This window comes from Equus caballus, chromosome 14 (genome assembly GCF_041296265.1).
Source record: "Equus caballus isolate H_3958 breed thoroughbred chromosome 14, TB-T2T, whole genome shotgun sequence".
NCBI lineage: Eukaryota > Metazoa > Chordata > Mammalia > Perissodactyla > Equidae > Equus > Equus caballus.
In genome coordinates this window covers 36881931-36907291 of record NC_091697.1, presented here as the reverse complement: position 1 = coordinate 36907291, position 25361 = coordinate 36881931, and the positions used below count along the sequence as shown (strand labels likewise).

Sequence of the window (25361 nt, the reverse complement as noted above, 5' to 3'; positions counted from 1 at the left end):
TCATTTTTTATATTAGGCAGACTTTCTTGAATTACAGTTTTGGTATTTTCTTTGTTCTCTTGAGACTCTTCTGTTCCCTTGCTTTCATCTTCAGGGTCTCCTGTTAGTTGTGTATTGGATCCTCTTTGACTATCTTCCAGAACTCTTTTTAATGTAAGTTCCAATTGTTTGGATTTTGTGATAATACATAAGAGGTCTGGGCAAATGTGTGTATATTTCAAAACTGATTTATGATTTGGGGTAATGACTACAGTGGTTTTTTAATATTATTTTCATTTTATTAGTGGGCACTGGAGAAATTGACTTATAATCTCCAATATGCATTTATAGGACAACAGCAGGCCAGTACGATAGACAGTTTTGCACCCTGAGGTTTTTGCTGCCCCTCAAATCATATAGTCTAAAAATCTGAGACTGGCACTGGAGGTAAGAACCTCCTACATTTTTTGGGATTAAAAATCTTTTCTTTGCCTTTTTCAATTACTAAAGCCTATTAGAAACAGAAAACTTTACCTTCATCAAGCATATGAATTTAGGGAGATTTCATTTATTTGTTCACCACAGAACTTAAAGGAGTAAGGGTGAGGATGGCTGTTGAGGCAGGGGGAATGATATGAGTAAATGCATGGAAACCAGTCTGAGAAAAACCTGTTTTTTAGCTTAACAGAATGATTTTTAAAGGAGAAAGGATAAAGCAATTATCCCCCAACATCCTGTGTTCTGTGTGGTTCAGAGTAAAATCATCCATTATAATAGTGTGAAGTTGCTGATCCACATGACCTGGACTTTTGTTTCTGAGGTATATTAGTTTCCAGATGCTGCTGTAATGAATTACCACAAATTTAGTGGCTTAAAATGATACAGATTTATCCTCTTACCGTCCTGGAGGTCAGAAGTTTGCAAGGGGTTAAAAATCAAGATGGGTTAAAGTAAAGGGTTAGCAGGCCTCCTTCGGAGGCGCTGGGGGCAGAATGCCTTCCTTGCTCTTTTCAGCTCCTAGTGGCTGTCTGTATGTCTTTGCTTGTGGCCCTTTCTTTCATCTTCAAAACACATCTCTCCAATCTCTGCCTCCATCGTCCCATTACCTTCTCTTCTTTGTAGCCAAATCTCCCTCTGCATTCCTCTTATAAGGACACTTGTGGTCACATGTAGATAATCCAGGATAATCTCCCCATCTCAAGATCTTTCACTTAATCGCAACTGCGAAGTCCCTTTTGCCACATAAGGTCAAATTTACAAATTCTGGGGATTAGGACATGGATATCTTTGAGGGACCGCTATGTGGCCTACTATATGCATAAGATTTTGGCACCAAAGTATCCCTAATAACAGAGAGAAGTAAACTCATTTCCAGGTTGGTGATAGGGCTAAAGTTCAAAATAGTCTCCTGGAAGCCTACAATTTCTTTGAAGATTAACATTTGCATTTTCTAGTTTACATTTATGCTTGCTTCCTAATAAGAATAATAATCTCCCTATCCTACTTTCCTGCATCAAAAAAAAAAAAAAAATTGATCTGGGAAGATGCACCATGATTCTTGCATGGCTGCGAGGATTCTGGGATACCATATCACACCCTATCTAATTTCGACAGCATGGTGTCACAGCATAGGAAAGAGCAAATGAAGAGGTGTCATTAGTTTCAACTATAGCTGACTCAGGCCTAGTCCAGCAATTTGGGGTGTGGAGAGCCCCAAAAGATTCTGATTGTTTCCTACTCAGAACCCCATTCATGCCTGAGTCTCTTGAGTGAGGCAAGAAGTCTCAGTGGGGCTTGAGGTAAAGACAATCAGTGGGACTTCCTCTTCAATGTGAAAATGAGTCCCTAGAGATCACGGATACCCTCTCCTCCACAGTACTGAGTCAAGAACTGATCCTCACGGAATGCTCTTCTGTGGACTGACTCTCAGAATGGACCTTCCTTGCTTTCCTGGCCCTGGGTTCCTGGATGGGCTCTCCTTCCTGCCAGAGGGCTTGTTGTGCACAGAATCAGCATCCTGGGCTTGGTTTCTACTGAAGGAGGCATGAGGAGTCTTCTTTCTGCCCTGCAGCTCTTTGCATGATAGGCCATGCATAGTTATGAAGCATGCTTTCTCTGAATCCTTCCTCTCCCTCCACCCCAGCCCCTTCTGCTCTGTAACTGCTCAAGGTCCCAGGACAGTTGAAATTGGACCAGCCTGGTTGCTATTTTTAACCTCTCCATGCATCACAGCTGAGGACTTGGCCCCCACACAGGTGCATCCACAGCCGCTGTTTCTTCCTCTCTGAGGACGCAGACAGAAAACCAATGCCTGTGCCTGGAGTGGAGGGGGCACAGGAGGCAGGAGGCCCAGTTGTTGTCTCTCAACCTCCTGGTCTACCCAGCTCTGCTGACTGCAGCGTGTCGTGCGGCAATATGGCAATTCATAAAATGTGACATTCATGTGTGCAGCACACCGCTGTGAGCCTGTTTTATTCCATGATAAAGACTACATCTGTCAGGCCCTATCTGCTCATGTTCGGGCCAGGAAGAGAATTATATTGCCCAGAATTTCTCTCCCCTTCCTTCTTCCTAGAGGCAGGCTTCTCCTTCCTCCCTGCAGAGCCAGCTGAGGGGTCTGCTCCCAGGGGAGGGTGGGGGTGGGTAGAAATCCACGGTGGATATCCCAGGATCAGGAAAAGGATGGATCAACTTCAAATTATTTCTCTCGTTAGGAGACTTGCCCTAGAATGTCAGAGAGTCTCTGTGACCTATTAAAAAACTGATACAACATATACACACGCATTTTTGTTTGCATACATATATACATACACAGATACTATATATATGATACAATATATATTACATATTACAATATTACATATATATGTGTGTAATACATGTGTATGTGTGTGTGTGTGTGTGTATATATATATATAAATTTTTAACTGACTTTGGTTTTGAAACTTTTCACCAGGCATTTTTGTTTCAGTTAATCACGTTTCTATTGCAGCCTGGGGACTTTTTAAAGCATTTCTAGAACCCCCTATCTTGCTCCCAAAGGCTTAAGCATTATTTGATAATTAGCCTTCACAATTATGTTATACGTTTTGGAGAGAAGAAGTGTGGGCTGGGGGAGGGCGGGAGGAAGAAAGTTGTGTGTGTTAGTTAATGTGGGAGGAATGAGGGGTATTATCTGGGGATTGGAGGAATGCTTGTGAGAGGAAGAAGTTCACTCTGTCAAAACTGTGTTGGTTGCCAGTTCTCTGTGAAACCCTCACTTAGACTCAGGGAAGGGCAATGGGGGGAACACTGGAAGCTTTCTCGCCTTTCCTAATTAAAATGATGCCAGAAAACAGGATCCACCTCGAGGCCAGCTACATGCCGTTTAAAAAGAAATATGCTTCATGACATTTTCTCTCCCTTTCCTGGGACTCACAATGGGAACAAGAGAAAGGAAGAATACTTGTTAATATTTTGGACATCGTATTTTGGTACCTACTTGACTGTTAGCTTGATATTACAATAAAGTAATCCTTGCTAAAGTGACAGTTTTTCTTCCTTTCTTTCTGCCTTGTGTTCATATACCTTCTGCCTCTCAACGTCCACACACTCACATAAGCACAATGCAGTATCCAGTGCTCTTGGGGTCTGTTCCTTTGGTTCACACTCTCTGATTCTCTAAAGGAAACCATCACATTTTCATCTTCAAAAAGGTATATTTGCTTTATGTTTTCATTTTATGAAAATTCTTCTCTTTTATGTCTTTTTTTTTGTTTCCTGAGGAAGATTTGCCCTGAGCTAACATCCATGCCAATCTTCCTCTATTTTTTAGTATGTGGGCTGTCAGCACAGCATGGCTGCTAACAGGGCAGGGTAGGTACACACCCAAGAACCAAACCAGGGCCACCAAAGCGAAGCAAGCTGAACTTAACCACTAGGCCACCAGGGCTGGCCCTCTTTTCTTATTTTTTAAGGGAAAATTTTTGTTTTGTTGATTGAATCATATTTTGAGAAAGTTGGGTATGTGGCTGATTTTGAGAGTGGAAGAGAGAAAATGAGAGAGGGGACCAAGTATTGTGCTGTGTAGTATGTGTGTGTGTACACACACACACAGAGGGTCTGAGGGCTCTTAAGTCAAGGATTGCCCTCGGCCAAAATATTAAAGTAGGTGAAGAGGTGTACTAGGGGCCACGTCTGTCTTTATCACTTTTCTTCCAAATCCAAGATGTTAGAGGACCACAGCACTTACCCAAAGCTGCAGTGGAATTCCAGGCAGTACCAGACAATGGGAAAGGCTTTTTTGTTTGCTTACTTGCCTGCAATTTATTACAATTATTATTATTTTTGGGGGGCAGTGAGAGGAATTACTGAATTTCTTGGTTCCTCTAGAAGCCCATCACATATAGAGCTGCTTGAAGCTAGTCACATTAAATGTTTTTTTCTTGACTGGGGCAGGAAGCTTGCTGTAGAGCAGGGCTTGCCGGTTCAAAGGCCTATAGGGGCAGTGACTGTGATGGAGATGAGTGAACCCCTCTGGGTGTGAGGCAACTGGGAGTGAAGGGGACTGTGCTAACAGGGGACCGTAGCCACCCAACTCCAGCCATTGCTGCTGGTCAGGAATGTGAGCCCAGTGTTGGCAGACTGTTGATTTTTTTCTGGATTGTTATGTGAAGCTTCCTGATTTTAAAATATTGATCATTCATTCCAATTAAGAGGAAAAAAACCCACTACAGGCCAAATAAAATACATCAGAGGTCTGGATTTCTTTGCTATAGAAGAAAAAGTGGTGAGTTCATTATGGCCCTTTAACACGCTGCATGACCTTGGAAAGGTCTGTTTACTCCTTTATGAGCCAAAGGAATTGGGGTAGATAAGCTCCGAAATGTCTTCTTGCTTGGACTCTCTAGGATTTTGTGGCTCTTGAGTCTTGTGTTCAGAACTTCAAGATCCCTTCATCTCCTGGGATTTCATGAAGAGCTGAGCAGAAACCCCAAACGAGAAAACAGGAGAAGCATAGGTAGACGAGGGTCAGAAAGGGCTGGGCAACAGGAGACATTACCTGCTCGTGTGCCACTACATGTTTTGCAGAAAAACCTTCCTGCTTTGAATTCTTTATGAGAACTTTCCCTCCCCTCAACACCCATAGTCCTTTTCCAACCCTCTCCTTCAGCAAATTTGTTCATCCAATATATTTATTAATTGCTGACCTGGAACCAGGCACACTCTTACATCTTCCATCACTTTCCCATGAATATTATAGTTATTTGAATAAAAGGATGGAGAAAACTTTATTCCCCAAACTTCCAGGATACCAGGGAAGGAAGATTGGTCTGTGGGATGTACTCGCTGTGAGAAAAGCAGGGCGGGCTTATACTTCACAGAGGAATGCACACTGTGAGATGGATCACCTCTTGGAGAGCCCAGAGGTGGAGGGCCACCAAGATGGTGGAAGACCACATGGCACATAATGCCACCCCTCTCTGCTCACCTCAGTTCTTCCACCAAGTTACCAAAGTCGGGAGGTACTGGGACCCAATCATGGCAGCAGGCTTAGGTGCACAGCAGAGAAGGAAGGGCAGGAGTTTGCAGAAGTCATGGGCAAAACTCTGGATTCTGGGGAACCATAACATTTGTCCAAGCCAGTTTCTGAGATGTGGTGAGGTTCCCAGAGAACATCTGAGTGTATTTGGGTACAACTGGGCACATTATCTCCTTAGCTAGGTCTTGAGTGGTTTGACAGCAGGATCCTTGTCAAAGTTGTTTCTACAGTCTCATGCAGCTAACACAGTGCTTTTGTACAGAGCAGATGCTCAGTAAACACTTGCTAACTGACTTGAATGAAGGAAGGAAGGAAGGAAGGAGGAAACTGTTAACTGCCAGTCCAGGAACATGGAATGCAGGCATTGCATGGATAAGCAGACTAGAAATAAACCAGTCCTGGAGAGGGTTAATTTCCGCCTTCAGCAGTCACAGGAAGGATAATGTATGCTGGGGAGGAAAGCATTAGTCTTTCCCTTTTGAAACCCCCGAAAAGATTTGTCTGAAGCATGTATTTAAATGGGCAGCATACAGGTGTTTTCAGAGCTGCTCCAGCCCCAGAGAAGGCCTCAGGGCAAACCAGAGAAGACAAACTTGGTAAGGAGAAACGCTCCTCAGCTACTCTGCATGCTTCAGTGGGAAAATGCAAATCAACTCATTTCCGCTTTTGAGGACAACTTCAGATAAAGGGGTCCCCGGGCAAAGTAACCCCTTCAATGTGCCTGGCTGTCTTTCTCCATTGCTATCTTCTCCTAAACTACCTGCCGTGCCAGCTGTCGGGGGTGGAGAGGAGCCTGTGGATTGGCTGCAGGGGAGATGAGAGAGGAGATGCATAGTAATGAGAAGCTGGGGGAGGAGAGAGAAGGAAGGGGGCATTTGTGTGCCCGAAGAATTTTGTGGAAGAGGCCTTGAACTAGGAGGCAGAATTACCTCCAGTTCTGTCTCTGTGGCTGCCAGCTGTGGGTGACCTTGGGCAAGGGGTAGGATTCACAGGCAGTCAAAGCTAAAGTGACTGTTGGAAATCATGCCAATTCCACCATTTAGGTTTTGCGGTTTTTTTTTTTTTTTCACATTGGGAATCTGAGATCTGAACAAGGTATCAGAGAGGAGTAAGTGGAAGGTGAGGATTAGAGAGGATTAAAATACAGGACTCCTGGCTGCTGGAACAGAACCCCTCCCACCATCCCAGGTGTCATGCTGAGGAGTACCTGTATCAGCAGGCGTGGGTTTGCATGTTTTATAGTTGGATGTGAATGTTTGGGTGTGCCTCAGGGCTCAATTAAGATTTGAAAGACCTGAATCTCTCAAAAAATTATGGCAACCTCCCCCTACCCCACCAATGTAGGTAATTGAAAGTAAAAACAATGCAAAATTGTAACAAAAATGTGAGAAAGTAGAATAAAGAACTAATTTTTCCCGCAGTGACTGCTCTCGTGATTTTCAAATAGCAAATTCTATTCAAAGTTTTTATTTTGGGTGCTGCTGTTTTGCCAATGTGTCTCAGGCACATGCTTTTCCTGCTTATTGGGAAATCCAGTGTAGGACATTTGAGTGTCATCAGGTACTTATTTCTGAGTGAGTGCATGACAGGTTGTGTGAACACACATTTAGGCAATTTTATATTGTTATTTTTGTGTTTATGTGGTTTTCTATGGTATTAAGTGTGTTTTTTTTGGTGAATAGGTATGTATGCAGATGCAGGTTTGTTTCCTCTTTCTACAGAGCGAGGCAATCAAGTGATTGCTAAAATTGGCAGGCTCTAGTTTGCTAAATGAGATGACATATGAAAAAAGAGCCTTTCACACGGCCTGTGCATGCTTGAAGGTTACTTTTTCTCACCAAGTAAAGAAATGAATGAATCCAAATCAATCTCAATCTAAAGTTGAAATAATCTAGGTTCGAAAAGCATCTAGGACCTGAATTTTTAGAGGACATCATGTGTCACAGGACTCATAGAATGGGCAAGTCAGTTTTAAGCTTTATTGATTTTCCTAATTTGCTTTTTATGGGTCAGGGCTAAGTACCTTTCAATTTTACCTCAATCAGCAAAGAATTTACTGTAGTTTTTCCATGCTTATATATCAGAAACTTATGTATGTGGTATATCTATAACTATGTATCTATACCTATCTCTATACACGTGTGCGCGTGCACACACACACATTGGTTCACAGTGGTGGCCTCTGATTTGGGCTTGACTTGGCTCTCTAGGAGCTGGACGTGAGATGGTTCCCGCACATCTTGGTGTGTAATCCATAACCTGGAGTCAGTTTAGCCCCAGGTAAATACTCCCTGCCTGACGGAAATTTTGGCCTCCCCTGGAAAGAAGTTTCCGTGGGAGACGCTCACTCAAACTGAAGTCCAGAATTATTACCAGTGATCATAACAAGAGTTGGAGGAATTCACTGTAGAACATTTTATTCCCCAAATGGTTTTCTCATCTGTCCTGCTAGTTGATTCTCAGAAAAGATCATTGTAATACTAAGCTAGTGTTTATTGAGTCTTTAGTGTGGGCCAGTGGTTCTTAGGAGTGGCGAAAATTCCTAGTGTATCTATTGCCCCCTTCCAAAGGATATTTGGGAATATCTGGAGACACTTTTGGTTGCCACAGCTAGGAGGGGAGGAGCAATATTGGCACCTAGTGACTAGAAGGAGAGATGCTGCTAAACAGATTACAATGCAAACACTTCCCTCATCCAACAAAGAATTATCTGCCCCAAAATGTCACTTGTACCGAGGTTGAGAACCCTGCTGAATGCCAAGCTCTGTGTCCCTTCATTAAAGGCAGGTCTCCATTAGTTTTTTCAAGAATCCAATGGGGTAGGTACTATCGTCTACTCTGTATCTTAAAGATGAAAGGTAATATGGCACGGAGAGAAATGACTTGACCAAGGCCATGAGGTCCTAGGTGCAGAACTGCATTTGAGCCAGATCTGTCCGCTTTCACCCAGTTTTAAGCATCACTCTGTGCTGCAGGCATCCTTAGGCCTGTCTCAGCAGCATCCCAGACAACAAGCTCTTTCCACCCAATACACTGGCACCCCCAATACACTGGCACCCCTCACAGATATAGGTGAATTGTTCCAGCACAGGGGAGACCAGTCTAGATTTTGTCTTCCTCTCCCACCTGATGGTGTGTTCAGTGCTGAAAGTTTCCTGTAATGTGAAATTTGTCCTTCTTTGGCCCCTTTTCTCTTCTTTCCTTTCTTTGTCTCACCACAATAATCTAGCTTTCCTTCTAAACTATAGCCCCTTCCTTAAAGAGTCATCCAATAGCGGGTGGGTCACCTTCACTAATGGCTAACTGGATGGTCGTCCAAGGGGTAAGGGTATTGATTGTTGCCACCAGACAGGAAAAGAGGACAGTTTACTCTGACACTGGACAGTCCCTGACATTTGATTTTAAATCATTTTCATGAAATTCTCTCACTGTTCAGAATCTAGGAAAACAAACATCTAAATATGAATTTAGGTTTCAGATTGTGCCAAGGTTTCACAGAATAGCTTTTTCTTCCACAAAAGCCTTCTGAAGAATTCCTTTATCAGAAGAGAAAAGCATTCCTAGAGATCTCATTAGGTAAATTACTCTCAGATTAACATATTTTATTAATTACCTATTATGAGACCCCGAAGCTAAACAATCCTAAAAACAACAAAAAGAAGTAAATATAGTTTCCAGTGACTAATAGATGCCATGAAAGACATAATCAGTAAAATCAATTATGTGCATTATTATAATGAAAGGTACAGTTAGTGCTTTAAAAAATAATTAGGTTATTGGCTAAGAGGAAACTAACCCCCTCCATTATCCCTGGAGCAAGCCCTGGAGGCTTCACTCAAAGGCTTTTAGTATAGAAATCATTGGTTTTATTGGCCAGGCAAATTAGTGACTCCATTAGCTTCGCCAGTAGGGAACCCTGGTTTTCCTAAGTCACCAGGTGCTTTTGATCTGGTTGTGCATTTTCTCGAGTGGAAAAATATAGGGTTGGAACAATGCATCAAGATGTGTACAAAATATCCGCCAGTTGAAATGTGTGGTGAGGGTAGGAGCCGAGGTCAAAGAAGTAAAATAGGTGGTGATGGTTTGGTGGTATGTGCGTGGAGTGTGTGGTTTGTGTGGTGTGTGTGGGTTGTTCACTGCGTGTGCACACGTATGTGCCACTTGAGAGCTGATCAACAACATTTCCAAACCTCTGTCCAGAGCTCAACTTGCCTGTCTTGTTTTGTATGTAAAAATATTCCACTTAAACCTGTAGCAAAGCTATCTCCAAAGTGCCAATAAATAATATATGCAAAGTTTTTTTTGTCTTATCAATATAAAGAAATGTGGAGTTGCGAGGCTGGTGAAAACTTGCATTAGACAATGTAATGAAGCAGGAATTAGAACAGCGTAGTTCCTCTGGCCATTATAAATGAGGACGGCAGCTACCTGGAGAATGGGAAAACTGATGAGTACAGTCTGTTGGGGAGAGCAGGAGGAAAATTTCCCCCAGGAACACATTTCAAATTACTTATTTATGAACTGATGAACTGGGAGACCACCTATTGAGACATCGGCGTAAGCAGTCTGCTGCAGACAGCTACAGAACTCCAGCTAATTGTGCGGCTGTTTTCTGTTAGAACTCCTGCTCTCCAGCTGGGCTTTGGAGGCAGGAAATTTAGGCTCCGACTAGAAGTTATGCTTTTCCTCTTTCTAGTCTGCATAAATATATACATACATATTTTAATCCACTTGAATCGTTTGGCGAGAGCCTGGGAAAAAGCTGCTACAATTGGCACAGGAGGAGCTGGGGTAGAGAGGAGGTTTTGGTGTTGAAAGGTTTGTAGGTTATGCCCTGCGGTCTGGGAGGGAGATTGAGTTCCTTCTGGGCTCCTCTGTCAGCTCTCAAAAGGCTATTGGCTCAGGCCACAGAGAGCCTCATCTTCTTCCTTCCCATCTTGGTCGGCATCCGCCTCCCCCTTCTCAACACCTTCATCGCCATGGCGACAGGGTATGGAGTGCTGCCTCAGTGCTGCGCTTTCCATGGTGCTCTACAAGAGTCATCTTACTTTATTCTCATAAGAAGCCTATGAAGTAGGCACCATTGTTATCCCCATTGCTTATGTGAGTAAACTGATGGGTGAGAGAAGTGCAGTGACTTTGCCAAGGCCATGAGACCAAGGCCATCGGTCCCCAGACCTCAGACTCCTAATCACCTCCTGGATGATTGTAAATGTTCACAGGAAGGAAATAGCATCTTCCATTGGGGAATGCTAGGGACTTATTCTCTGTGCTGCAGTCAGTGTGGTGAAGGGAAAGGAAACAGAGAGGCAATTGGGGGACATTGGTGTTGTTGGGAGACAGTGAAGCTGACTGGTTAAGAGCTAAGTAGGGATTTTGATTATTATCTCCGTTTTAGAGGTGAGGTGACAGAGACTCAGCAAAGTGCCGCAAGCTTGCCCTAAGTCATACGTGTAAGTGGCAGAGCTAGGATTTCAACTGGGTCTGGGCTGTGAGCTTCCCCCTAGGTAGGGAGCTCCTTGAAGGCAGGGTCTAAATCTTATTCAACCTTTAATTCCCAGTACCTGGAAAAATACCTGTAGAAGTAGATCTCAATGCGTATTTGCTGGATTGAATTTTCAACTCCAAATTCAATAGGCTAATGGAATTCTTGCAAAGATCCTCATTCCTTGGTTGATACTGCAGCAATAATAGCATATAATATTTATTGATCATCTAACTGTGTGCCAGGCTATGCCACACCAGTACCTGATCATCTTATCCATCCTCGGAACCTGATGAAGCAGGTATTTTTATCATTATCATCTTATCTAAAGATTACAGATTACAACTGAGGGCATTGAAGCTGAGAGACTTTAAGTCAGTGGTTCTCAACTGGGAGTGGTTTTGCCCCCCATCTCCCAAAAGGGACAGTCTGCAGTGTAGAGACATTTTTAGTTGTCACAGCTTGGGGGGTGGGGAGGTGCCACTGGCATCTAGTGGATAGAGGCTAGGGTTGTTGCTAAACGTCCTGTAATGCACAGGGCACCTTCTCATAGCACGGAATTGTCCAGCTCAAAATGTCAATATTGAGACAATCTGAGTTAAGAGCTTGCCCAAGCTATTAAGCGGCAAAACCAGGATTCAGATTTCCTTGTCCTACTCCAGGGCCTGTATGCTAATCATCTCCTGGCTGGTTCCCCCTGCCTTCCCTTCTTGGGTAGCCTACTGCTTGCTCAGAAGACACGATTACCTTATAATGTGAGTCATGGGGTGGTAAGTGACTCCAGGGAATTAATCGAGAGCCTTTGGTGTGGATCTCAATGCAAAGAAAGTCCTAAATCTCAGCCTGAGAGTTGCGTCCTAATTATACCAAAGAAGTAAATTCTATCTGGATGGCAATAGTGTCAGGGCCGGATGTAGCTGGAGCCGGGAGGACTTGGTGGAAAGGCTACAGGCCTGGGGGATCTCAGTTTCCAGGCTGACTTCAATCATTCCTAGTATGTAGCTTCTGAAAAGCCCCAAACCCTCTCTGAGCTTCTATTTCTTTAGCTGTGGGACAGAGATGCTCCCCTCTACCTGGTTCTCAGAGCAGTTTACAGAAACCATGTAAGAAAATGGCCACCCAAGAGTTTTGAAAAGGTTAAAGGGCTACACATGGACTGGGATTTCCTTCATTACTTCAACAAACATGTAATAATAACAGTGACAGTTTACACCACTACTATTGAGTATTTACTCTTTGCCAGACGTTGCTTTAACAACTGAAAATCCTCATCTTATTTATTCTTCAAAACAATTCCATGAAGAAGGTACTAACTTAGAAGGACCCTATGATTGGTCCGATGCTCTGATTTAACTGTAACTCTGATGTAAATTCTTAATAATATTTGAACAAGAGGCCCTGTATTTTTATTTTGCACTGGACCCTGCAATTTATGTAGCTGATTCTTCCCTTTAGACTTATCTACTTCCAGGCTAAATGTGTAACAGCCCCTCAGTAGTGAATCTATCAGAAACGGGCTATACTCTCTCTGGGTTCAGAGGAATAAAGATTATTAAAGTTGATCATTTCCCTGTGAAAAATAGCAGTGACATTTGCCAGGCTTATCAATCAGTTCTACCTACATACTGATCAGGTAGAAATGACAGGAAACTAGACCAGAGGCAATACAGTATAAAGAACTGGTTAAATGGTCAGGCTCTGGGTTCAGACAGCATCACTGCAATAACAACAGCCCTGATAATCATAACTGAAATAGTATTACCCACAGCAAAACCTTCTTGAGTTCCCGGTGTTCAAAGCCCTATGCTAAGTGCTTTGACGTGCATGATCTCATTTAATCCTCACAATAATTCTTGTGGTATGCATTGTTATTATTCCTATCTTTCGGAGTATTATTCACCTTTTAGTGTCTTACACACCATGTCATAGAGCCTGAGATGGAATCCCAGCTCCATTTCCTGGCTGTAATGCCTTGGGCAAGTAATGCAGCCTTTCTGTGTCTCACTTTCCTTGTGTATGAATAGGAATACGACTTACATTATAAAGTTGTTATAAATTCTGAATTAGGTAATATAATCTGGAATATAAGACGAAGCCCCTTTCCCATTTTGTTTATTGCTATATACGATGTTTTAGCACAGTGCTTGGCACATAGCTGGTATATCAGCTATTGCCATAGTGCTGTGTAACAGTCACTCACAAAATTTAATGGTGTAAAGTAGTAAGCAATAAACTGTGACTTCATTGCTCACATGTCAAGAGTCAGTTGGACGTTGGCTAGGTAAGTCTGCTGGTCTTATCTGTGCTTGCTCATGGGCCTGAGAGTCAGCTGATTGTTGTCCAGGGTGCCTGGGGCAACTTGGTTCTGCTCCACATATCTCTCCCCCTGCAGAAGGCTAGCCCAGGCATATTCTCGTGGTAATGGCAGAGGTACCAGGATGCAAGTGGAAATGCACAAATGCTTTTTCAAGTCTCTATTTCACATCTGCTAATATCCTACTGGCCAAAGCAAGTCACCTGGCTGAGCCCAGAGTCAAGAGGTGGGACAGGTCACTTTGCCCAAGGTAGGAAGGCTGAAGAATTGGGGCCAACTGTGTAATCAATCTACCACAATTCACTCCCAATAAATATTTGAAAAAAGGATTTGAACATGCTTAGCACATGATAAAGGACCACAAACGGTAGTTCACAACTATCATAATAATTATCCAATAAGTTATGGATTTTGTAAAAGGGTTATTTCAGAATAAGGATTTGACCATACCTGCCTTTTGACCAGTTATGCTTTTTTATTGTTGTTCTTTCCTTTAAGCTTCCAAAATATTTTGGGGTGTCAGGGGGTTATAGTTTAACTTTTTCTTTTAAAAAGGACTAGAATTTCACAGGTCACAAAAGTAACTGATGAAACAGTTTCTCCAGAACCAATGTAACCACAGGGCTCTTTGAATTTGTCAAAATGAATCCCATCCTTAGCAAATTTCCCCTGATACCTTTTCATATCATGGCTTCATTCCTTTGTTTTAATCCAACGAGGCATGGACCTGGGTTTTGAGAGTAGTAATTGTTTAAACATTCCTTTTGATGACTCCTGACAGCCCCTAGGATGGAAGCAGATGACCTCAAGCCTGAATCTGGCACAGTGCCTCTCGGCATGCCCTGTCTGTCTGCTCCTGAGTGCTGGTTGTGGAGCAACAGGCCCCTCAAATCCTAGTTTTTTCTAACGGCTTGAAGAGTTTGCTTCTGAGTAAGGGAGTGTGTCTCTCTCTGAGCTGCCGCTGTGTGCGGCGACGATGATGACAGGTTGGTTTAATGCAGCTCTTGCCAAGATTAAGGGGTTGTCAGACAAGTATCCTGGGAGACTGAAGGATTGCTCTGAAAAGTCATTCTGAATTGCTAACTGAGAGCTGCCACTCAGGGGGGCTGGGCTTCCTTGTACTCAGTTGTACTTGAGGAGCTGCAGAGAGGCCCTTAGCAGAGCTGACCTCTCTCCTCCCTTTGAGGGCAGGTGAGGCAGGCCACTGAGATGCCTCCAACCCAGGGTTGTGGGTCCCAGGAGGGCCCAGGATTGAACATCAGAGGCTCCGTCAACCTTGTAACACTGCATGCAAAAGCATATTCTCATAAACACATAGACTACTTTTTTCTGGGGAGAGGGGGCCATAGCTTTCGTCAGAGTCTTAAAGGTTTGTGACACTCAAATAGTAGCCTCTCCTATTCAGGGCTCCAGGCGGGACTCTGGAGGTAATTTTAAGGAGTTTTTCTGGTCACTAAAAGTAATAAGCAGCTATTAAAGAGCTTAATGAAGTAAGATGATGGGAGGAGGCATGATTTTCAAAAAGTGTCCTCTAGATGTAAAATCTAGCTAGAGAATTGTTACAAAAATTGCTATAGCTATTTTTCTGTCATTTGTGTATTCCATAAATATATATGTTGAGTGTCTACCCTGTGCCAGAGACTGGGCAGTGAGGACGATACTCATGGAGATTCTGGCAGTAAGAGTGCCTGCCCTCAAGGAGATTAAAATCCAGGGAGAGAGCTGCATAATTCTAGTACAGCTGGAAATTCTAGTAAACATGAAGAATGCTATTTGATCATCTATTCATTCATTAATTTGATAAATATTTATTGGGCCTCTACCATGTGTCGGGCCCTGTGCTAGATCATGAGGGCACCAATGAGTTTTAGACAGGCATGGTCTCTGTGTTCGTTGAATTCACAGTCAAATGGAGGATCAGACAGGTGAGCGAATCATTGCAGCACGCTGACAAATACTAAGAGGGGGAATGTACAAGGGCAGTGAGGACGCAGGAGTGAGACATTCAACTTGGCCCCCAGGACTTGGGGACAGTGAAGACTCACACACTATTTCAGATAGAGACAGAGGGAGCCCAGGCACAGACTCTGAACACATTCCCTGCTTAGCAGAAACTTGAATGTCTTGGATCAGTTGTCTCCTTTCTTGCTTGCTGACAGGCATATGGATTTGCTGAGGGCAGGGAGAAGGAAGAGAGCTGGGTAGGATGACTAGTCCAACTCCTGCACCATGAATTGAAAGTCAGAAGGCTTAGGATCAGTCTTACTTTTACTTTTGGCTAGCTGTGTGACCTTGGGCAAGTTACCCAACCTTGCTGAGCCTCACCATGAAACAGGGTTAATAATATCTGTCTTGCCTATGTCAAAGGGATATTATGAGTATCCCTGCCCTTCTGCCCATGAGGAGGCTTCTAGAAATCTACGAAAACAGTCTGTGGTTCTCCTTTCATAGCTGAGGAATGAACCTCCTAACCTCTACTTTGTCTCTTCTAATCAGGACCTGCTTTCTCTGCATCCAGCCTATGAACTTGTACTTGATTTTTCTTACCCTCTCTGACTTCTTTAGATTGGTGAGCTAGTTTTCGTTTCACTCTGAGATGTTGCCTCTCAGAACACCCACCTCAGTTTCACATTCTGTAGTCAACTCCTGACCTTATACCCAAAATGGACTCTTGAAGTCCAGTGGTCCAACTTGGGTCCAGACTCCTGGGCTCCTGCCTGTCTGGTAGGGGGAGTGGATACAACAAATACAAGGAAATGTGGCAAAGATAACGTACCCACTCTTCTGTTTCCTCTTTGTGAGCTTGCAGGAAGGTTACATTTCCCAGCCTCCCTTCCCACTAAGCTGGGGCCATGTGACTGAGTCTGGCCAATAAAATGTCGGTAGAAGTGATGAACATCATTTTCAGGACCAGGGCGTCACATACTCATGTGTGATCCTCCAGCCCCTTCCTTCCCTGCTGTGGGGACCGTGTGTTCCAGAATGTGTAATGACAAGGTAGAAAACGGCCACCTATGTCCCATGGACCGTGATGTGCATGAGAAATAAGCCTTTGTTGTGCTAAACTTTCAGGGTTTATCTATTATAACAACTTGTGCTAATAATCTAATATAGGTGGTAACATATGAAAGTCCTCTGTAAACTTTAAAACAACTTACATTTTTATGTTTGAATTATTATTCCTATTCTGTCATTGATAAAAGATGTCTGGTGATTGTCACATTCTCTTAATTGTTCTTGTTTTTACCTTTTTACGTTGCAAATGACAGATTCCCACTCAAATAAGCTCTAGAGAAAAATGAGGATATTTTGAGGGGGGAATTCTTCAGGCGCGGGGTTCTAAATATTATCCTGAGGTTTTGTTCTGTCTCTCCATCTCTTAGCTCTTCCTTTCTTTCTATTGGTCTTATTGCACGTATACCCTCTCCAGAGGCTGGTCCCTGGCTGCTCAAACCTTATGCTCTAACAACTAGAAAGAATTAACAGAAATCTGAGACCACTTTTTCACCATTGGTTCTAGCAAATCTTCAGAGAGTGCTTTTGTGGCCAAACTTGGCTCACCTACACATCCCTGAGCTGGTCAGTCACTATTTGCTCAGGTTTAGGTCATGGGCTCGCCCTTGGAGACTGCAGATGGTGGTTGCCCTCCACTGCTAACCATATGGGTTGATATTAGTGTAGAAATGTTCCTCAAAAAAAAACTAGAGTGTTAGTATCCAAAAGGGTAATATGTCCACTATGGCCAAATTGAGATAATTAAAGCTAATATTTAGTAAGTACTTGCTATGTGTTAGACAGTACTAAGCTCTTTTTATATGTTATCTCATTTATACCTCCCAACAACCCTAGGATTCTGTTATCTATGGAGTAACAGCAATGGAATCATTGATCACTTTCCAGAATGTAAATTTGATGTGAATTAATACGTACTTTTCAGTGTTAACATGATTGCAGGTGTGCCAGTACCTATTGGTAATGTAATTTCTCTTGCAGCAAAAGAACAATGGAATTCCAAGGAGAAGAATTGTCTGGCATAGGAATATTCTTGCTTTAGTGATTCAGGCCGTTCTAATGAACAAGAAGAAATATGGGACTTACATTGTATTTATTCATGGAAAGATATTCATATAACACTGTTCCAGTGTCATCAATACAACCGTAATTCATGATCCTGACAACAGAGCAATGCATTCTGTGTGGTCTCACCATCGAGGAAACCTGAATTTGAAACCGAAGCTGCCAAAACAAAAATAAAAGCCATAAATCACAAATATTCAAATTCCCTCTCCTGTTCTGATACACAGAACTTTAGCATTTCAGTGCCAAGGAAGTGATAGGAACCTCTTGTTTCACACCTCCTAAATTCTCCCCCTAGTTGGACTCAGGCTGTCAAATGGTCTGGCACACTTTGAAGCTGATCATGAAGGGTGGTGAGGGCATGGGGAAAAGGTCACAGCTGGGCCAACTGGCAAACTTGCTGAGAGATGGGGACAGTTGGAAGGCCATTTAATGAATATACGAGAAGAAACAGTGCAAACAGGGCAGGTTTCTCTTATCCACAGGTGAGGGAACATTCTCTCCTTGGCTATGAAGGGCATTCTGTCCTTAGATGTTTGCCACAAATTTATCCTCTGATTTTTTGTTTGGAGAATTGAGTTCAGTGACACTTTGGTTAATGCTATTCCTATTTTCACTGACAAAACAGTAGCTTTTATTTGGGGCCATGTATTAGGTGTTTTCCCCAGTTCAACTTCAGAATCCCAGGAGAGGGCTAATGCTGGTTGTGGCAAAGATGGATAGCTGTCCGCCAGAAATTTGTTACCCTCTTTCCATAGTGTGCAATTTGTCACTGGGAGGCAGTTGCCTAGCCAGGGACTACATTTCCCAGCGCTCCTTGCATCCAGTTGTGGCCACATGACTAGTTCTCCAGTGGAATGTGAGAGGAACCCTTTCTAGCTGGGTTTTCCAAGAAGTCAGTGTGCCTTTTCTGCTTTCTTTCTTCCCATCTACTGCCTATACACAGAGACCTCTAAGGGCCTGGGGGATATGTGGAGCTACAAGATGGAAGGTGCCTGGGTCCTTAATCACCTCATGGAGAAAAAATGCCCTCCAGTTAGAAAAATCCAAGCAAGTTTTCAGGACAATGGCAACATTTTGGAGAGTTTGACATTAGAACCCTATACCTTCATAGACCCTGGACTCAAGACTTGCCTAACCTGGACACATTCCTAATTCTAGACCTGCACTGTACAGTATGGGAGCCACTAGCCACATGTAGTTATTTAGCCCTAAATTTAAATTAATTGAAATAAATAAAATAAATTCAGTACCTTAGTTGCTAGCTGATGCGGGCTCGGTGAGTCAAGGAGTCGAAAGAAAGATTTCTTGGACTCTCAAGGTCTGGCAGTAGTGCTCTTTTATTCAGAGAATAGTATGGAATAGCATGGGGACAGGACCCATGGGCAATGAAGAGCTGCAAGTACAGGGACAGGACCCAAGGGCAGTAAGAGCTGTGTGTTGAGGGTTAGAGCTAAATTTATAAGGCATAGGTATGTGAGTTCTTTCTTTCTTTTTTTTTTGAGGAAGATTAGCCCTGAGCTAACTGCTGCCAATCCTCCTCTTTTTGCTGAGGAAGATTGGCCCTGAGCTAACATCCATGCCTATCTTCCTCTACTTTATGTGTGGGACGCCTACCACAGCATGGCGTGCCAAGCTGTGCCATGTCCGCATCCGGGATCTGAACCAGCGAACCCCAGGCTGCCAAGAAGCAGAATGTGTGAACTTAACCGCTGTGCCACCGTGCCAGCCCTGTGAGTTATTTCTTTACAAGACAAAGGAAAGAATATGTAAAATAGTTGTTAAAATGGTATCAGTGCAGGTGGGGTCTGGTTATTGGGTGGTCCTATAACTTTGGATAAGAATCAGATCAGATTAAGTCAAGATGTCCTATGCTTCCCCATTAAGAGTTTTTAGAGATAAGGTCATCCCCCCTTCCTCCTGGTGCAGAGGGAGACACCCCCACAGATGGAGACTTCCTTCACAAATGCAAATGTCTCTCAACAATGGGCAAGCAAATTCCACTTTTCAGAGCCTCATTCCTGTCTGCTGTTTTCAAAAGTAACCGGCCCAAAATAATCCTCATCACTAGCTACAATTCAAATATGGCAAGCAGCTACCATATTTGACAGCATATATATAAAACATTTTCATTATTGCAGAAAGTTCTGTTGGGCAGTGCTGCTCTAGAACAGTGGGAGTCTAGCTGGTGAATTTATTTAGAGGGAATGGTGGGGAAGTCTGTGAGTAATAACAGGGCTTCAAGATGTGGGCTACAATTTATTTTTCACGTGTCTCTCTTCTTGCTGGAGGCTGTGAGGTCTTTAGAGCAGGGAATGCCTCATGCATATTTGTATCTATAACATCTAATACATAGTAGACTCTCAGGAATGTTTTTTGAGCAAATGAAGGAAACTCAGTTATCAGAATAATTTGGGAGGGAATTCCAAAGAATTGGATGCTGGCATTGCTTAAATCCTTCCTGATCATGTACAGTGAGGACTGGTTCTAGAGATGGAGCTGAAACAAATGATTTCAGGGAGAGAGAAGGGGAGACACAGAAAGACCAGAAACTATATAGGGCTTGACACTATCTGAATTTCCTTGAGGTTATTAGGTGGCTGGCTGGCTAATCTGACAAATTAAATTATTTTAAATGACCTCCTGGGTAAACTCTATCAAGATCTATGCTGACTTTGCACATGGTAGGCTCTTAATTGATATTTCTTGAATGAAGACATTTTAACAATATTATATTTATTTGTTTGTTTCCTGTCTCCCAACCCTGCCATCTGTCTACCCTTCCACCCCTCAATGGCATGAAACCTCCAGGAGAATAGGGTCTTTGTCCATTTTCCTTACAGCTGCATCTTCAACACCTAGAAGAGTGCCTAGTATGTTGTCAGTCAACAGATATTTCCGGAATAAATGAAGGAAGAACCTTTAATAACTTAACTGAAAGAACTGCATAAAGATGGAAATTTCAGAGATTGTGTTAAGACAGTGAGAGAAAGTACTTTCAGGATGGGGAGACACTTTTGAGGGCTCTCAAATAACCTCTTAAAAGGATCTGCTGACTTGTCCTATGTACAGGGCTGGGCCAGCCCCACAAATGATGTGCCTCAATTTGAAATTTAAATCCCCACAGGACTCTAGGTGCACACAAGGCATAATACTAAATGGCTGATAACTTATGACATTTATTTCCCCACATGAAGAACCACAGCACAGCATCTCTTGTCAGGAAGGAAACAGATTTGTCAGAAAGGAAGCCAGCCATCATATGCTCTTTGTATTTTTATGATTTATGTATTTATTGGATGCACCCACCACTTAACAACCTCTGGGTGCTTTTATATGTTTCATAGACAAAAGGCAGACACTGCCATTGTGGATTATGAGGTGGAGGGGTACCAACAAAATAACATCCATAAATCCCAAAGCACATCATAAAATCATCAAATGCTACAGAAGCTGTACTTAGGCTCCCCTAAGTAATCAGACTCCTAAATGGAAAATTCTGAAGACCTAAGCTTTAGTCCTGGCCCTGGCACTTATTAGATTCCACGGCCTTGAGTAAGTTTCTTAATCTCTCTTAGCCTCATTTATTTATCTCTAAAATGAGCATAATAATAACAACAGTAATTGCCTGATTTCTCTTGCAGGATTGGGGAATCAAATGTTCACGGCTGTGCTTCGTGAATCACAGAAAATCCCCAAATGTTATAGACAAGTATTTTCAAAGCAATTAAATGTCATATCCACGTGAATTTGAATTTCCTTTTGACTCTCTCTGATGTGAGCCTCCAAATGGTGTTTTGTCATTACTTTGTGTTGTACTCTTCCCCAGGCGTGATCCATGATCTCTGCCTTGATGACTTTGCTCATGATCTTTTCCCTGCTTGGAATTTCTCTTCCTAGTCATTCTCAGTCGTTTAGATTCTTCAGAGGAATTTGAGGTTAGCCTCTGGTTTCACACCTGAACCACCAAAGATAAAAGAATCATACCAATAGCTTTCATTTCTTAAGTTCTTGTTGTATGTCTCGCATTATGATTTTATGTACATCAGCTCACTTCATCCTCATAAAAACCCTGTGAGGCAGATGTGATTTTTATGCTCATTTTATGAATGAAGAAACTAAGGTTTAGAGAAGGCAAGTAACTTGACCAAGGTGACATAGCTAATGACTGGCGAAGTCTCAAGTGGAGTCTACAAGTCATGTTTTTAACCTTTCCTTTAAAATGTCTGCCTTCATGAAACAAAAATTTCTCCCTTTGACTCTGGTTGAATGGGTTTTCATGTACTGTAGTTTCCCATATGAAGAACACGTGTGGTTTGAGGAGAGAGTACTGAACTGGGCATTCCAGTTTCTAATTTTGTTTCGCATAAAGAAGTTTTCCATCTTTGGAAACATAATTTCATCTCTTTAGCCTCAGTTTCTTTACCTGGAACATGGCAGCTGAGTGGCAATTGAGGTTCATTAGATAATCTGAGATTCTCTTTATTTCTAATACTCTTAGTTCTGTCTTTTAAGAAAAGCAAAAGCGTGCACCCAACTCTTCCATTGTACCAGAATATTGGCAACATAACTACTTTGTCACTTAGGTTTTAGTGGAATTGGATAACCATCTTACATCTGAGAGGTCAACTTGTTCTATCACTTAGACAGTTTTAATAGCCTCCAACTCGTCTTCCTGCTTCTACTCTTGCCCTGTATGGACAATTAATCACACACATAGCTGCTCCCCTTTATACTAAACATCTCAGGAGAGTTTACTGTATTGTATCTACTATTCTCTCTTTTCTCTCTAATCATGCTTTAATCTTCACTGCTCCGCTGAAACTTTCTTGTCAATGGCACGATGACCGCCATCTTGCTAAATTCAATGACTGATAGTCAGGCCTCATCTTACTCATCCTGTCAGCAGCGTTTATCACAGTTGGCCCACTCTGCTTTCTTAAAACACTTTCTTCACATGACTTGTGCTATGCCACAGTCTCCTGCTGTCCCTCCTACCTCACTGGCTACCTCTTCTTAGTCCAGTTAGCTGCCTCTGGGGCTCTTTTTTCAGCCCTCTTCTCTTTTCTCTCCATCCTTACTCCCTAGGTAATCTCCTTTAGTCCTATGGCTTTAAATATTTCTATACTAATGACTTGCAAATTTATATTTCTAACTTCAGTATCTCTCTTGACTGTCAGACTCATACAATTGCCCTCTTCATTGGTCCATTTGGATTTCTGGTGGGCACCTCTGATTTAACATGACCAGAACTCTTGATTTCCCTTTCACAACCAAGAAAATTCCCACATCTCCCTCAGTGTCTCTTGTGTCAGGAAAGAGCACACAATCCACTCAGTTGTTTAATCCCCAAACCCAGGAATTATTCTTGGTTGTTCCTCTCTTCACATCCCCACACTAATCAAGCAACCAGTCCTGTTGGCTCTACTTTCAATGTTTTATCCTCCATCAGAAATAAAAACAATAATTATTACTTTAATATCCTTCAGTTTTACCATATCAGGATCAGTAGCTACAGTTACTGGGGAGCAGACATCAGCTGTTAGTATAAAGAATTTACTACAGGGAATTTTGAGGTGAAATACTTCTAAGCCTTTGGTTGGTGTGAAGCATCCATATAATATCACATACATCCAGATATGGTGACAGCAGGAGGAAAAGGTGGGCATCATTCTTTCTCTTTACCACACTCAGGTTGCTGTGCTAGTGTGCATTGGTGTCATTTTCATTGCAGTGGTCTGGGCAGTTTTGAAACATCCACCAGTTCACAGGTTGGATACAGAAGAATAGGAGTTCCTGCTATGCTTGGGGTAGTCAGGAAAGGCTTTATGGGAAAAGTGGAACTTGAATTAACCCTTAATATGTGGAGTAGAGTCAATTAAATACAGAAAAAGAAGAAGAGTATTCCAGAAAGAGAGGAGTTCTTGGGACAAAAGTACAAAATGTGAGGATACACAAGTTATATTTGGGTAGCCCGTGGGGAAGAACAGGAGAGCTAAATTGAAGGGTCTAAACAAGTTATAGGTGAAGTTTCACACTGTAGATTTCCTTTTTTTAACCTAATATTTATGGAATGTATGTTAGATAAGCAAGCACTGCACTAAGTGCTTTACATGAATTACTTTATTACAACAACCCTGTGATGTGAGTACTAATCTCATTTTGCATAAGAGGAGGCAGTGGCTCATGGAGGTAAAGAGACTTGCCTAAAATCATGTAGCAAGGGCTAGATTGGGGACTCAAATCCAGCCATTTGGATTCTAGAGGACCTGCTCGTCACCATTCTGTTGTGCTTTCTTGTGAAGCCATATTACTCTGATGGTGAGAGTGTAGAGAGAATAGAGCTTTGAGATATACAGAAGGCACATATTTTTGTCCTTAATACTTCTAAAAAGAGATAAGTTCAGATTATCTTCACAAATAGGAGTTTATTGCAGAGTTTAGTGACCCTCAGCGAACAGGACATTCTGGATTCTGGTACTTTGGAGACTGGAATATATGGCAGGCCTCAGGGAAAAATGACAGCTAGCTCAAGCTTCTTCACAGACGTGTCATACTTTCCAAGAGAGAGGATCTAAATGAGCCAGTTTGTCACCACCTAGCATGAGGTATCTGTTGGGTAGGGGTTTCACGTCAAGCCAATTGGAGATAGTTTCAACTTTATTTACATCCAGTCCACGATTCTTGGTCACTGCCTATAGAGGCCAAAAGTTAGCATAAATGTGTCAAAGAAGCCAAATGGAGACCATAGGGACTGTTTGAAGAGGTTACTGCTACTCAGTTCCAGCTGATTCTCTCCAGGTGGAAATAGAGAGTCAGACGGTCTTGAAGAGATACAAAATCCCAGTGAAATATTTTGATTTTTAAATATTGACAACTAATTAAAATGAGAACAACAAAGCACTGTTTGGGCCAAAGAAAATGGATCAGTTAGCTACTGCTGACTTTAGTCTGTCTCTTTAGTTTGGGGAGATATCTGGCTTTTCAGAAATGGGTTTGGGATTAGTTTTTCCAGGAGACTTCTTAAGGGAATTTTGAAGAATGACTTAGAGATCAAGTTGGGTTGCTCTTGGTGACCAGATCTGATGTATCCAAAGCTTTTTCATGTTTAAAGGCCACCAATTCTCCTGTATACTTCACCCCAACTGAACTCCTGAATATCCTTCTGTATCTGTGGTAGTTTGGGGAGTCTGGAATCGATGACCTAGCAGTATGTTTCAAAAGCACCACATCTGGAATGAATCACCCTTCATTCCCTTTAACAGATCAATCATTGGGGAAGCTGATTGTTCCCCTATCTGCATCATACTTTGATTCATTTACACTTAAGTGATGAGAGTGGTCTTTTTTTCTCTTTCTTTAAATGGATACTAACCCAGGAGGGGCTTGGGGAGTTGTAAAGGGGAGTGCTGACTTCTTGGACATGCTCTTGGTCGCATTCTCAAATGGCCCACTCAATTAAGGGTAATATTTCATTGACTTGTGTGTATGATGGCTCCCTAGCCAGCAGTGTTTTCTAAATGGTCCTGAGGCAAGACTTTGGGCTCTGAAAACAGCCCTTCATCACCTTTATGTCTGGGACTACACTGGCACAGCCTGGATTGAAGCTGTTATTTCCATCAGGAGGAACAGCCAGTCTCTGGCTGGAGTGTCTTGACTTGGCCAGCTTCACTTGTCAAAAGAATGGGTGGTCTGACACTATCTGGAGCTGAGTTCATGCAGCTTTGTTATCTACATGTTGAATCTGACCATTCAGGTAAACTGGATTTTCTATCAGGGCAAAAAATGGTTAGAAAAAAAAAATACCGGTTTCTTTATATCTCTTCCTGGGTTTGCACAGATAGTGTAGATGTGTTAGATAACCAGTCTTATTTCTCCAGAAGGCTCAGGTTCTACAAATTGGCCTCAGGTTCAAATATGAAGCATGCAGTTGCTTTGTTTGATATTTATATCAGTAACAGAACTTTCAATAAAGAAATTTCACA

The 25361-nt window shown here is 42.5% G+C and overlaps 1 long non-coding RNA gene across 2 annotated transcripts in view; it reads left to right on the top strand.

Annotated features, from left to right (window-relative positions):
- LOC138917444 (uncharacterized) overlaps positions 1–25361 on the top strand; it is a 427142-nt gene that overhangs the window by 211197 nt on the left and 190584 nt on the right. The window lies entirely within an intron of this gene.